This window comes from Cynocephalus volans, chromosome 5 (genome assembly GCF_027409185.1).
Source record: "Cynocephalus volans isolate mCynVol1 chromosome 5, mCynVol1.pri, whole genome shotgun sequence".
Lineage (NCBI taxonomy): Eukaryota > Metazoa > Chordata > Mammalia > Dermoptera > Cynocephalidae > Cynocephalus > Cynocephalus volans.
Window position 1 is genome coordinate 42510283 of NC_084464.1, and position 12325 is coordinate 42522607.

Sequence of the window (12325 nt, forward strand, 5' to 3'; positions counted from 1 at the left end):
CAAGGGTATTGTAAGGAAATTTGACTTTGAGCCAGCAAAGAAAAGGAGCAAACAACTGTATTTGAGAACTTGTACTCACCCGCCAGCACTCCTGCAGATTTTCTGCCCAAGTTGGTTTTACCATTTGGGGCCAAAATAACCTCAAACCATGAATTTGTTTTGTAATTTCTGTATTGGTGGTGAACCAAAAATTGGAAGAAGGAAAAAAAATCTCTAGAGAAATCCATATTTAATCATTGTGTCAAAGAATTTACACAATGATTGTAAAAGAAAAAAGAGCAGCTCTGAGGAAGAAAACATGTAAGTACAAGCAGAAAAAAGTCAATATGACTGAAAACAGTAGCAGCAATACAGAGTAAACAGAGGCTCATAAAAGTTCAAAGTCTGAATTATGAAACAAAAAGTAACACAACCAGTATTATGTATAAAGAAGGATATGACAAGCTTGAGAATGCCTTCAGAATGTAGGATACTAAAAATGACCCAGCTGTTTCTCAAAAGAACCAACTTATTTTTAGAAAGTAAAATTACAACAATTTGAAAAATTCAGCTCGTTGATTTTGCTCTGGGCCATGATAGAATGGCAAGGACCAGATTTACTCTCGTGCCTTAAACACTACAAAGTCAGAAAAATATATGAAAAAATAGACAGGTATTCAGACATTGGAAAACAGGCAGCCCAGAGATAGTGGCCTCTGACAGAAGGGAAATAAAAAAGGTGAGGCCTACAGTATCCAGCTTCCTTCCTGGACAGAGGATCAGGACACAGTGCAGGAAGAAGTCCCAGCAAAGCCCAGCAGTCTCACTGAATTGGAAGGACAGAGTTGTGAATTTAGAGAGGCCAGAACAGTTAAACTATGCAAGGTGAAGGCACATAGAGAGCTGAAAGTAAAAAGTACTAGGATTCTACAGAGGGTACCCCTCAAGTCTTTAGCACATCAGTACATGCATATAAGGAAACTACCCAAGGACAGGGAAAGAATAATCCAAAAGGAACACAGGAAACAGTACCTACTAATACACAGGGCTCAAAATAGTGCCTGTTCCCACTAGCCAGATTGGATGGTTCATAATTTGCCGAGCATTGGATAGTGTATTCATAAGAATCTTATGTCAGTAGTGGTGAATAATTAGCCCCAGACTAACCACTTTGTTTTGCCTAACAAATATTAAAAGTAAGACCCAAGAGAATAAAACAGTTCCTGAATAACTTAATTTGTCCCAGTAATGAAAGCTCAAGAACATATGAAATGGAAAAATATCTACACCTTACTGGTAAAGTCATAATCTCTGGCATCAAATAAAAAAACAAGCATGCCAAGCACGCAATGAAAACCCAAAAAATTACAACTCATAAGGCAAAGAGAAGCAATCAGTCTGAACTAATCTAGAACTGACACAGATGTTAGAATTAGCACACATTGACATTAGAACAGTTACTGTAAATGTATTCCACGTGACCAAAAAGTTACCTAAGACATGAAAGATACGTAAAAGATCAAAATCAAATTTATAAAGTTGGAAAGGTCTGAGATGTAATATACACTGTATGTGAAATGGAATTTATGAATGATGGAGTTCAGATGTGTTGTCCCCTCCAAAACTCGTGGAAATCTGATCCCCAGTGTGGCAGTGCTGGAAGCTGTTTTGAGTCATGGGGCCGGATCCCTCATGAAAGGATTAATGCTCTCCCTGGAGGAAGGGGGTTAATGAGAGAGTTCTCGCTCTATTAGCTCCAGCGAAAGCTGGTTGTTTAAAAAGACCCTGGCACCTCCTCTCTTTCTCTCACTTCTTCTCACCATGTCATCTGCTTGTACCCGCCGGCTGCTGGCTGCCTGCCACTTTCTGCCATGAGTAGAGGCAGCCTGAGGCCTGTGCCAGATGCAGCTGTCCCAGAATTGTAAGCCAAATAAACCTCTTTTCCTTATAAATTACCCAGTCTCAGGTATTTCTGTTATAGAGACATAAAATGGACTAACACAGATGTAATATACACTGGATGTGAGATGGAATTTATGGTAGACTATATTATGAAAGAAAATATCAGAGACCTTGAAGACACAGAAACAGAAACTTTCCAAAATCATATAAACTAATAATTATTACAACATACCCTTGGGTATATAACATTCAAATATATATGTAATATAATAACAGCATGAAAAGAAAGAAGAAAATGATCTGTAGAGAATAACACTCACTGAAAAAGTTAGTGTAAATCTAAAGTAGTTCCTAAAACAAGACGTATATGGTAAGTCCTAGAGCAACCACTAAGAAAACTATAGTAAAAAGTCATTAAAGGAATTAACATATTATAGTAGAAAATACCACTTAATATATGCAGAATCAGTGAAGAGTTATAGAGGAATAAAAAAGAAAAGGGACACATAGAAAACAAAAAGTAGAATGGTAGGCAAATTAACTATCAATTTTAACATTAAAAGGAAACAAAATAAACAAGCCAATCCAAAAGCAGAGATTGTCACAGTGGATAAAACAATGAGAAGAAATTATATGCCATCTACAGTAAATATACTTGAGATTCAAAGTCATGAATACATTAAAGTCAAAAAGTGAAAGCCCAATGTTAAAGCCATTAAATCAAACTCTATCAACACTTAAAGGTCTCATCTCTTAACACTATTATAATGGCAATTAAATTTCAACATGAGTTTTGGAGGAGACAAACATTTAAACCACATCAATGTGGTATATACAATCAGCCCTCCCTATGCACGGGATCTCTCATGTGTGGATTGAACTAATCATGCAGTTTAAAAATATTTGGAAAAAAAATTCAACAAAGTTCCAAAAAGCAAAATTTGAATTTCCCACTCACCAAATGAGATAGGAGGTGCTCAGTTTCCCTGGGTTCAAGTTTCAGGACACACCTCTGCATTTCAAGCCACTTCACAAGGTCTGAGGCCCCTCCTCTAGGCCCTCCCTTGGAGGAAAGTTACTGTTGCTTGAACTATTTTGGACACCAACACAGGGAAATTGAGACCATAATGGGCTGGCTTGTGCAAATCTAGTGGCTGGGCATGCTCAGTAGAAGGGGGTTATATAACACCAGTAACTAGGCATGTGCAGTAAAGTGGAATGTATTCCTAGAATGACCTTCCACTAGCCATGCTAAAGAGCATAGAATATTCTTGAATATGTCTAGTGCATGTGATAGAATTTGACCAATGAACATACCCTAAAAGGAGACCAACTGAGCATGTGCAAGACTATGTTACATGAAAGGGAACCACCCCCTTAATTGAATATTCATTAGATAGGAAAACTATAAAAGCCAAATCTCAGCAGAAGGTGGGGTTGTTGCTCACTTTCCTAGGGCCAAACCATACTTTGCTGGTGAGGTGTGTATGACCCCGTGGCTCACTTGGGAGAGTGCAGTGCTGGGAGCACAGTGGTGCTCCTGCTGCGGGTTCGGATCCTATATAGGGATGGCCGGCGCGCTCACTGGCTGAGCACAGTGCGGGTGACACCAGGCCAAGGGTTGCGATCCCCTTACCAGTTGCAAAAAGAAAAGCAAAAAAAATATATATATATATATATACTTTTGTGTTAAACTTACTTTTAGCATGTGGCTGTTCACTCTCTTGAGCCAGCCTGAACTCTGTACTGAATTTTAAGTGTGTATTTCTTACTTTTGTATTGAATTGGTGTGGGCCCCGCTCACTCTCTGGAACTAGGCCACACACCCTCTGTGTAATCTGTATCTCTTATTCCTTACATTAAACCTGTTCTCACTTTCTATTGTGACTCCACTATTGAATTCTTTCCTGTGGTAGAGTCAAGAAACTACTAAGAGGATGGGGTGGGTTGAGGCCAGCTATTGGGCCTCCCCAGACCCTCTCCTGCAACATCATAAGTGCTACATAGAATCCACACAAATGAAGTAATGTGCAGGAATTATATTAGGTATGATAAGTAATCTAGAGATGATTAAAATTTTACAGGAAGATGTGCATAGGTTATATGAAAATACTATGCTTTTTTATATCAAGGACTTAAGCATCTGTGGATTTTGCTATCTGCAGGGGATCCTGGAATCAATCCCCATGGATACTGAAAAATGAATGCCTTCACAATGGAATATTACTCAGCAATAGAAAAGGAAATCCTGTCATTTATGACAACGTGGATGAACCTGAAGGACTAAGTGAAATAAGCCAGACACAGAAAGATAAATACTGTCTGATCTCATTTATATGTGCAGTCTAAAAACATTGGAACTTATGTTGGCTGCCAGAGGTTAGAGGTGGGGGAAATGGGGGGGGTGTCAAACAGTAAACTCTCAGTTATAAGTTGAACAAGTTCTGGGGATCTAATGTACAGGATAGGTAGTGATGGTGTCAGTTAATTTGATTGTGGTACTCATTACACAAGGTAGAAGTATGTCAAAACATCACCTTGAATATACCTTGAATATAAATAATCTTTGTCAATTAAATAGTTTTAAAAAATAAAATAAAATGAGATTAAAGGTTCAGATCCCCCTATTGGCCATCTGCCAAAAGCAAACATAATAAAATGGTTAACGGTTGGGGAAAAAAAGAAACTGCTCTGATGTATCTGTGTATCTACAAGTAATGGAAAGAAGTTTAACTTTACCTGACACTATATACAAAAAATATCTTTAGCAAATGCTAGAACTGTAAAACTCTTAGAAGAAAATGTATGCAAAAACCTTCATGGTCTTGGATAAATAAATGTTTACTTTTGGTTTCTTTTTTTTTTACATGGTTCTCATAGAAATAGAGAGTAGAAAAATTGTTACGGGGGGAGGGGGGAGGAAAAATAGTGGACTAATGGGCACAAAACTACACTATCTACCTAAGTGAATCATTGTGTAGTACATGCATGTATTGAAACAACATGCTGTACCCCACAACTATATACAAATAAATGTTAAAAAAAAATAATTTTTAAAAAAGTGACATCCAAAACACAAAAGAACAAACAGATAAAATGGACATTACCAAATTTTTTAACTTTTCTATTTTAAAACACATCATCAAAAAAATGAAAATACAACCCCCAGGCAGGGAGATATTATATTTGACAAACAACTAGTATATAGAATATAAAGAACACTTACAACTCAATAATAAAATGACAACCCAATTATAAAATCAACAAAGGCCAAATAGACATTTCTCCATAGAAGATATTTAGATGGCCAATAAGCACATAAAAAGATTCTTGACACTATTAGTCGTCAGGGAAATGCCAATCAAAACCACAATAAGATACCACTTCACACTCACTGGGATGGTTAGAATCAAAAAGGAAGATACTAATAAGTACTGGTGAGGATGTTTGGAAATTGGAAGCCTTGCACACTGCTGGTAAGAATGTAAAATGGGGCAGCCTCTTGAAAAACAGTCTGCCAGGATTGCAAGGTTTGAACACAGAGTTACTATTTGACCCAGAAATTTCATTCCTAGGTATGTACCCAAAAGAAATAAAAACATATATCCATGCAAAAATTTGTAAATAATGTTCAAGCAACATTATTCATAATAGCAAAAGAGTGGAAACAACTCAAATGTCCATGAGTAGACGTGGATAAATAAAAGGTGGTAAATCCATGCAGTGGAATGTTATTTGGCCATAAAAAGGAATAAAGTACTGACACATGCTACAACATGGATGAAACTTCAAAATATTCTGCTATGTGAAAAAAGTCAAAAAACACCAAACATTGTATTATTTCATATATATGAAATGTCCATAATAAATAGATCTACAGAGACAGAAAGTAGATACCTTGTTGACTAGTACTGAGGAGGTGTTTGAGAGAAATTGGGAATGACTGCTTAGGAGGATTTGGGGTGATGAAAATATTCTAAAAATGATTTTGGAGCGAAGAAAATGTCTAAAAGTGTTCGTGATGATGGTTGCACTATTCTATGATTACACTAAATACTACTGAGTTTAAATGGTTGGATAATATATGCAAATTTTATTTCAATAAAAGTGTTCTAAGAAAAAGTGATGGCTTTCATTAAATGAAGTAGAGATGTCATATCTGCCATGGCAGATTCTACAGAAAGGGATCAAAGACTCAGAGCAGTGAGCGTGCTAGAATAGACATGCTCTATAAAACAGGAAACCCCAGCAGGTGGCTATTACCTTGGAAGGGACAAAAGGACACTATTTATCAGGCAATAAATGATGAACAGGTCAACGTGGTATTAACCTCATTGTGTCTGTCCTTGGTAGGCAGGAGATGACTCTGGGAGATGACATTATAGAACTTGGCTCTGTAGCAGTAATGGGGATAATAGGATCCCAGAAAGCCAGAGGCCAGGAGGCAACAAGGCATAAGCAAAGTGGGCAAAATTGCCAAAACAGCCAGCAATTTTAGAAGGGAAGCCAGGAAGTCCTGACTGCAAGGGATTTGTGGAAATGACTGATAGACCAGAGTGTTCACAGGGGCAAGACAGCTGGGCAAACTGTATAAGTGCTGTTTAATATTATAATCAATAGATGAAGAATAAATGGACTGAAGACAGAGCTTAGTTGCCCCAATAGGAAGTTACAATCTTTTGCCCAGTCTTCAGATTTGAGCCAGTTCTTAGATCAGAGAACAATGAATGCATCAATTGAAGGAGAGCCCAGGTCCCTGATGAAGTACCCTGCATCACTATGGCAGGTGTGCACAGTAGAAACTCCTCGCCTCCTTCCACAAATGGATCAGTGGCCATGTATTGAGATATCCACACACTGAATAAAGGGGATAGCCAGTTTTTTCCCAAATATATAATTGGAATGGACATATTTTATAGCTGGCAGAACTCTCACGCTAGTTATTTGACCTCTGGAGTAAAAGCTTTGTAGTAAGGAAGACCAAGTGGAAGTCCCTAAAACAGCCTCCAATTTCAATCAAGTTCAAATTTAAAAACAATAATGTATCTTAGGGATAATGAAAGGGATTAATGTCAACTTCAAAGACATAAAAGATGTAGGACTGTGATGACATCATACAACTGCTTAATTCACCGGTCTGGTTCTTGCAAAAATTGGATGGATGATGACAGATGATAGTGGACTACTGAAAACTTAACCAATAGTTAGCCCCAATTTCAGTAGCTGTGCTGTGTAAAGTATGCATAAAGCAAATGTACTTCACAGGGCCTGGTTTTCCAAAGCCTTGCAGTTTCCAATATTGGCCTTACAAAAAACAGGAAATTTTCCCCAGGCTACTGAGTCTCTGTTGTAAGACAAAGAGTTGTAACACAGCAAGGTTGCTGGCTCAAAGACAGACAGGTTACTGATTGATATGTAAAGATATTGGGAAATTGCTGTAAGAAGGAATGTTTGCTAAGATCAAGCTTTTGTTGGTGGACACTTAACTGCCTTAATGGAATGTCATTTGACTTGTTTTTACTGAATGTTACCAGCTTCTATTGTTAAACTTGTTAAAACTTTAAGCCCACTTATGTCTCTTCCTGTAACTTCCTGGGCTGGAAAATAAATGCAGGAAGAGAACCCCAATTCGTGGTTAATTTCCCAAAAGGAAGGAATGCCTCACTCTTGAAGGTTCTGGGAGATTAACCACTTCGGGGCTTCTCACTGCTCAGAAGAGATGGGCTTTGAGTAATTCTTTGCGGCTCCGTCACCCAGGGGAAGAGGGGTGACAAATCCGTGGAGGGCAAACAACAGTGCTGAATGTGATATATTTAATAGAGCAGATTTATACAGCTTCTGATACATGGTATAACCCTCTCCATCTGCCTAAATACATCCTCTTTAATACCTATGAAAAAGAGGGCCAGAAACTGAGTATGTTCACATAAGACAAATAACAATGTTTCTAATTTTGTCCCAGGGCTATGTTACATCTCCTTTCACTATCTAAACACAGAAGAAAAGTACTGGACCCTCTGTGCACTCCACAGAATATCACATTGGTTCACTATATCAATGACATCATGTGATTAGAATGTGAAAAGCAAGAACTGGAATGTACTCTGTTTGCTTTGGTAACAGAAGTGCACTCCAAAGGATGGTAGTTAAACTATACAAAGATTCAAGGGTCTGCCATATTGGTGAAGTTTTGAGAGAACCAGTGGTCTGTGGCAATATTAAACATCTCCTCAAAAGTGTAGGGCATGTTATCACACCTTGTACCTCCTGCCACTAAGAAAGTAGTCCAACATTTGGTAGCACTCTTCAGGTTTAGAGGCAGCTTATTCCACACTGTGACAATATTGCTCTGGCCTATATATCAGGTGACATGAAAAGCTGCGGTATTTGAGTGGAAACCCGAACTAGAAGGGTGCTGCAGCAGATCCAGGATATAGTATGAGTTGTCCTGCTGCTTAGTCCACCTGACACAGCAGATATCATAGCACTAGAGGAGTGTGTGGTGGGAAAAGTTGCCATATGGAGTCTGCTGGTGTAGTTAACAACACCCAGTAAGAGAGTTACAGTGCAAATCCCTAGGCCTCTGCAGCAATAAGATCTGGCCATATGTTGTAGAGAACTATACACCTTTCATCAAAGAGCTCCTGGAATGCTGCTGGGCTCTGGTAGAGATGGAAATTCTGACCGTGGGGCACCAAGGGACCATATGGCCATTTATGTCTTTCATGACTTGGGTACTGTCAGACCTTAGCAGCAATCTAATCTAAAATGGAAGTGCTACATCCAGGATCGAGTTAGGGCAGGGATCGGCAAATTACAGCCCCTGGGCCAGATCTAGCCCTCTGCCTGTTTTTGTAAGTAAAGTTGAAGTGAACTCTGATACATCCATTCATTTATGTATTGTCTGTGGTTGCTTTTGCACTATGACAATAGAGTTGAGCTGTTGTGACGGAGACCACATGGCCCAGAAAGCCAAAAATATTTTTACCATCTGTCCCTTTACAGGAAATTTTTCCTTGGGCTAAAATATATGTGTGTAGAGTAATCAGGTTTATTACATAAACAAAGGCTCAAATCCTGTGTCACCTACAACTGTTGTAACTCTAACTTTTCCTCAACTTTCACCTACGACCTTATGTGGAGTTCAATGATCAGTTAACATAAAAGGAAAAACTCTGAGCTTGTTTCACGAATGTGTCAGTTCAGTATGTTGGTGCCGCCAACAGTGGACTTCTGCTCATTGTGGCCCACTCAGGGATGAGCAAAGACAGTGCTGAGGGGATGTCCTGCCGATGGGCAGGTGGTGCCCCAGCTCATCCTCCTTGTGTACAGAGAACAGTGTCCTGAGGTAAGAACATGCACAAACTCATAGGCACTGGCAGATGGACTAACTGGTTGGTCAGGGAACTGGAAAGAGCAAAATTGTTAGATCAAGAACAAGAATATTTGGAAAGAGGAATGTAGTAGACACAAAATGTTAGGGTCTTTTGTATCACACATTAACACCCACCACAAACTACCCACTATAAAAGTAGCACTAATCATCAAGTGCACAGGGATGACTCATTCAGTAGACATTAGCCATCTCTGTCCTTGGCCACCCCAGTGCCTGCATAACAGGCTCAGGAAAGGACAATCAACAGTGGCAGAGACACAACACTTCTTGGGTCAATGGCCTGACCTCCCCTCAATATGGCTGGTATGATTCCTGCCATAACTGAGCTTCCAGTGATAAATAAACTCCAGTAGGGTGCCACTGCTGGGGCTAGTACCTGTGTCTGGTCCTGGTGAGGAACTGTGCCAATCCATGACTTTGCAGGGCCCCCACTAATGTTTTCCTTTCTCAATGTGGGAAGAGAATCTTCACCCATTTGGCCCAAAAAGTAGTAGGAAGATTTATTTAGAAAACACCAACTTCCTAATAAAAGTGACCAATTAACCAATACAAAAGAAGCAAAATTGATAAGGATTAAGCTGGATGCAGGGAAAGAAACTAACAAAGTAAAAATCACAAAAAGTGAGTTTATGGGATCCTGTCTGAAAACAACCTGGAGGAAATGGTGGAGCACAGGATCCACCCTGGGAGCAGGACACACGAAAGAAAAGTTCACTTTAATGATGGCGTTTTCTTGGAGATCTCAGAGGTCTGAAAAGTAATACAGGGAAATATTCAGAGAGAACATCTTCTTGGGTTCACATGGAAATCATGATCAGCCTTCCCAGTGACAATTATGATTCCTGTATCCTAACTATGCTTTGATAAACACAGCTCAGCTCTGCAGGTCATTTGGTCCAACTCAGGCCCTGTGGTTCTAATGATCTTGTTCAGTGACTGTCCCTCTTGTACATGAACCTGTCCAGTGCAGAGGCCTCACTGCCTCCTATCCCCGCTGTCTCTGACCAAGAACATCCCTGTGCAGGTAGACTCTAAGACGCTGCCCAATGATCCTTCCTCCTGGTATTCATGCCCTGGTGGCATCACCTCCAGTTGAGAATACGTGGGACATGAGACTTGCTTCTAACCAATGAAATATGACAAAGGTGATGTCACTTCAGTGGTTGATCATATGAGCTGGTGACTTCTGTCTTCCTAGATGACTCTGTCTTTTGCTTCTCTGCCTTCAAGCTCTGATGAGGTGGAAAGGCCTACATGGCAAGGAACTGAGGTCCTCCTCTGCCACCAGCCAGTAAGGAACTGAAACATCAGTCTAACAGTCATCGAGGAACTGAATCCTGCCACAACCACCTGAGCTGGACACAGACCTTTCCCCAGTTCAGCCATCAGATAAGACCCCAGTCGTGGTGGACAGTCTAATAAACACCTGTGAGAAACTCTAAGGCAGAGGAACCTGCATTACTGTGTTGGATTCCTGCCCATATCAAATGTGAGATAATAAATGTGTGTTATTTTAAGCAGCTAAGTTTGTGGTAATTTGTTACATAGCAATAAATAGTTGATAAAAATTCCCACACCTTTGGTTGAGTTACATGATACTTGGGTCCATTTAAAATGACTCTCACTACTCTTCCTCACAGCAGCCCTTGCCTTTCATGCAGACAGACGTCCTGCTTTGTCTTTACGAGCATAAAGGTCAGATTCTCTTATTGTCTTAATTGATTTCCTCTCACACCATCCAGGAGGCCCTGCAGGGAGCGGCAGGCAGGTAGGAGGCAGTGCAGGAGGGCAGGGTGTGGCCACATCTCTCCATGGTTCTCCCTGCAGTGCAGCTGTTACCAGGAGATAAGCTGCAAGAAGAGGAGTCGAAGCCAGCAGGGAGTGAAATGAGACGAGTGACACCCAGGTCTCTAGGCCCATGTGGGTCTGTGCTCTCAGGCTGTGGAATAAAAGAGTGATGAATGAACTCTGTAGGGCCACTGCTGGTCTGTCCCCTTCAGCTTTCAGGAGAGTCTACCTCATGTGCCCTGATAACCACTGATCCCCTAAAGTGCAGGTGTGACCTGCCCTTCCCCCCACCTCCAGCAAGCTCAGTCCGTCAGTGTGTCACTTCACAACTGACCTGTAGTGAGTATGAGAAATGCAATAGACTCTGGCCTGGAGGAGAAAGGGAGGCTGGTCAAAGCCCGGGTAGGAGGTGACCATTAAGGTGGACAGGTATGAGTGTCACTATAACAGAGTGTTTACTTGGGCTTATCATTTAGACTGTTTATTTTTACAGTCATGAATGAGATAATTGAGATTCACTCAACATCTCAGTGCCTCAGTTTCCCTAGTGTAAAATGGGGTTGATAACTGTTCCTATTGTCATAAGGCTCTTTTAAGGTTTAAATGATTTAATTCCTGTATATCCCTCAGAAAAGTGACTCACACTTTTAATAAGGCAGAATCCAGCAAAGGGAGTGGGATTTGTCCATTCAGCTCCAGTTTTCTCATTCTAAGTCTGATGAGGACCAGTTGTCCCCCAGCACTGATCCTGATCCCCTCTCACTTGCCTGAGGATGGAGAGCTGTTTGGTCCCTTCCATACTGTGGAGGGGGAGGGCGGAGCGGAACCAAGAAAAGGCCAGGGTGGAACCCAGTATGAGGAAGTTGCAGAGCAACACGCACACGCGCACACACACACACACACACACACACACACACGCTTATACACACACATTTATATACATAAATGTGCACAAACACGTACATATATATGCTTATATACACATGTACACACACACACAAGCCCACATACATACAGATGCTCATGGATGCTGACATACTCATATGTACACACAAACGCACACACACACAACACACGCTCCCTTCAGATTTGCCAATTCAATTTGGGGCCTGGTTTACTCCACTTAATGTCTTACAAGAAATTTGGGAATCTGAGGGAGCAGGACCTGAGAATATTTGTCCCACAAGAAATGGATCTGCCTCCCAGCACTGTGGGACTTTCTGGTGCTCATGTGGCCCTGCTCCTGGAACCCTAATAGAG